This window comes from Colobus angolensis, unplaced genomic scaffold (genome assembly GCF_000951035.1).
Source record: "Colobus angolensis palliatus isolate OR3802 unplaced genomic scaffold, Cang.pa_1.0 Scaffold118, whole genome shotgun sequence".
NCBI lineage: Eukaryota > Metazoa > Chordata > Mammalia > Primates > Cercopithecidae > Colobus > Colobus angolensis.
This window is the reverse complement of record NW_012112919.1, coordinates 6,239,846-6,242,794: the sequence shown is the minus strand read 5'-3', so window position 1 is coordinate 6,242,794 and position 2,949 is coordinate 6,239,846.

Here is a 2,949-nt window from a genome sequence, read left to right as displayed (position 1 = left end):
GCCCCTAGCCCCGCCTGGGGCGGGCCTAGGCCGGGCTATAGGGGCCGGGGTCTTGGACTGGGCCGGCCGCGGGAGGTGGGTGCTTCTCGGCGCCGAGCTGCGACTCGAAGGGGCTCCTGTCCCCAGGTGCATGGCTTCCGGACCGGCCGCGGACAGCGAGCTCCGGCCTCACGGAGAGGCCGCGGACCGCCTGGGGACTTGTGTTTATGTGTATTTTAAGCCATCAGCCCAGAAGGGAAAGGCGACTGACCCCCGGTCGTCGCCGGTGTTCCCGGCCGTGTTACTGGCGATCGGGAGGGAAGCCGGGAGGCTGCCGGGCTCCGAGGCCGACTCCTTGCGAACCATCTCCGTTAAGACTCCGCGCCAGGCAGCCCTGGAGTCCGGCGGTACCCGCGCAAACTTTGTCCCAGCGCCTTGGCTCACCGTGAATGCCCTGCCTTGAAAACGCGTTTTTTGTTTCCTGCAAGTGGTCTGCTTTTCCGATTTTATCTGTGTTTTCCATTTTTACCTTCTTATTGTCTACTTTGATTTCAGGCATTATTAATTCGACAGATCTTTGTACTGCCCCTTACCACGTGTCGGTGGTAGCGTGGTTTGGTGGAAATAGATCGCGCTTTGAAGACAGATTGGCCATGGATTTTGGCTCTGATATCCTCTGTGTAACGTGGACGAGCTACAAGGCCTGCTGAGCTTCCATTTGTCTGGTTTTTGTGGTTGTTTTAATTTATATTTTTCCATTTGAAGTTGTGGTTTTTGCATAAAATTGAACTGTTAGCCGGCTAAGTCAACTGAAATTGGAATCTAGGGTGCTGCTTGCTTTGGGGTTACTCTTATACTGTCCACCATTCACTGACTGTGTGACCTCTTAACCTCTCTGTGCCCTGACTTCTCTATCTTCAAAATGGACGTAACAGCAGATATTTAATAATAAGAGGTTTGGAGGTTAAGTGCTAAAATGCATATAAAATACCTATCACAGGACAGTAAAAAGATTGTTACTGTATTTCATTGAATCTGGTTTTAAGACACTTCCTGATTTCAAAGAAACTAAAAGCTCATCTTAAAGTCCAGGAAGTAGGTTTTGGGTCACTCAGAACTCCCGAGGGACTGTATTTGGTAGTAACTAGTGTTAAACTGTAGTTTAAATGAGGACTTTGTCACCAAAGATATTTTCATTGCCTGTATGGAACTTCTGCACAAATTTATTCCATTTCTTTTGTAGAAAGAGGTCCAACCTGGCCGTAAATGGGGTGTGGTGGAGTAGAAAGAAGGGTATTAAGTAAAGCTAGTTAACGTTTATTGAATGCTTATCCTGTGTCGATGCCTTTCTGAGCATTTTACGGTGTTGGCATATTGTGGTATCAGGAGCCTCAGTTTCTTGGGCTGTAATAGTGGGGACAACAACGCTGATACCATTGTCTCCTGATGGGTAAGTGATGTCTATACATAAATTGTATAGAGATTAAGGCATTATCAGTACTATAGTCTGATAAAATGGTGGAGCAGATAGGAAAGCCTACTACAGTACTGAACTGCAGGAGGGAATAAGAGTAAATATAGAGATTTCATTTGCTTGGGTTTTGCAAAGGGTTAGCTAACTAAACAGATAACTTTGTTTTTGATAGTTACTTCATTGTTTTCAGTCAGACAAGAGTAAGGAAAGAGTAACTAAACCATTTTCAGAAATATTATGGTTATTTGGGGTTTTCATGACCTTCATTCAATTAGAGGTCAGGCTGTTCAATTTAAAACAACCTTTTGCTTGCTGCCCTGCCATATGGGAAATTTCATTTCCAAAAAATAGGATTAATTTCCAGCCTGGGCAAAACCCCATCTCTACAGAAAATACAAAAATTAGCGGCCAGGAGCAGTGGCTCCTACTTGTAATCCCGGCACTTTGGGAGGCTGAGTGAGGCAGGTGGATCACGAGGTCTGGAGTTCAAGATCAACCTGGTCAAGATGGTGAAACCCCATCTCTACTAAAAATACAAAAATTAGCTGGGTGTGGTGGTGGGTGTGTGTAATCCCAGCTACTTGGGAGGCTGAGGCAGAGAATTGCTTGAACCTGGGAACATTCCAGCCTGGGTGACAGAGTGAGACTCCGTCTCAAAAAAAAAAAAAAAAATTGCAAGGTGTGGTGGCATCCGCCTTTGGTCCCAACTACTCTGGAGGCTGAGGTGGGAGGATTGCTCGAGCCCAGGAGGTCTAGGCTGCAGTGAGCCGTGATTGCACCACAATATCCTAGTCTGAGTGACAGTGTGACACTCTGTCTCAAAAAAGAAAAGAAGATCAAGAAGGATTAATTTAAATCCTTATACCAAAGTGTCTACCAAATGATTTCTGTTCCACTACAGAAATGTTTTCCTCCATTCCCTTCCTCTCTCTGCACCCCCCTGAGTTCTCCTTTCTTCTGTGGACAAGTAACTAATGCATGTTTTTGCTAGGCTAACCCTTCTTTCATACTATGGCCCAGTTATGTTTTTTCAAATAAGCTAATGGATGTAAGCACTAGTGAAATCTGAATAAGGTCTGTAGTCTACTTGATAGTATTATACCAATGTCAGTTTCCTGGCTTTTGATATTTTTCCATAGCTTTATAAGATATTCCCATTGGAGAAAGTGTACCTGGGCCCTCTTTGCAACTACCTATGGGTATATGATTATTTCAAAGTAAAAAAGTGTAGGGACAGAAATTAGATCAGTGATTGCTGGCAATTGGAGCTGGGGAAGGGTGGACTGACCACACTTTTTGAGATGATGAGAATATTCTATATCTTGATTGTGGTATTTACATTACTGGATGAATCTATGGATCTGTCAAAACTCATAGAACTATAGACCTAAAAGGGTGTTGTTTTTTTTTTTTTTTTTTTTTGAGACGAAGTCTCGCTGTTACCCCCAGGTTAGAGTGCAATGGGGCAATGGGGCAGGGTCTCGGCTCATTGCAAC